Source organism: Coenobita brevimanus, chromosome 80 (assembly GCF_032717465.1).
Source record: "Coenobita brevimanus isolate Jiangsu-jjx chromosome 80, ASM3271746v2, whole genome shotgun sequence".
Classification (NCBI taxonomy): Eukaryota; Metazoa; Arthropoda; class Malacostraca; order Decapoda; family Coenobitidae; genus Coenobita; species Coenobita brevimanus.
This window is the reverse complement of record NC_137033.1, coordinates 52858476-52858757: the sequence shown is the minus strand read 5'-3', so window position 1 is coordinate 52858757 and position 282 is coordinate 52858476.

The window sequence follows — 282 nt, the reverse complement described above, 5'->3', positions numbered from 1 at the left end:
CAGTAGTAACAGTACTACAAAATTTTAATTTTTCTGTAAAGAAAAAAATATCGCTACATCTTCAATAAATACCACTATTTTCTATAAATATCGCTGTGATAAAAATAAACACTCCACTGAAAGTAATTTACAAGCGCAGTAGTCAACTGAGTCACACTGAGATATGTGTGCTGCACTCCAGTACAGGTGTGACGCATCATAGTGTTGTGTTCCAGTTATATTCTGACATATTAACAAATAGAATGATTGTGTTGTTTTGCTCGTGGATTTTAGTATTAGAAA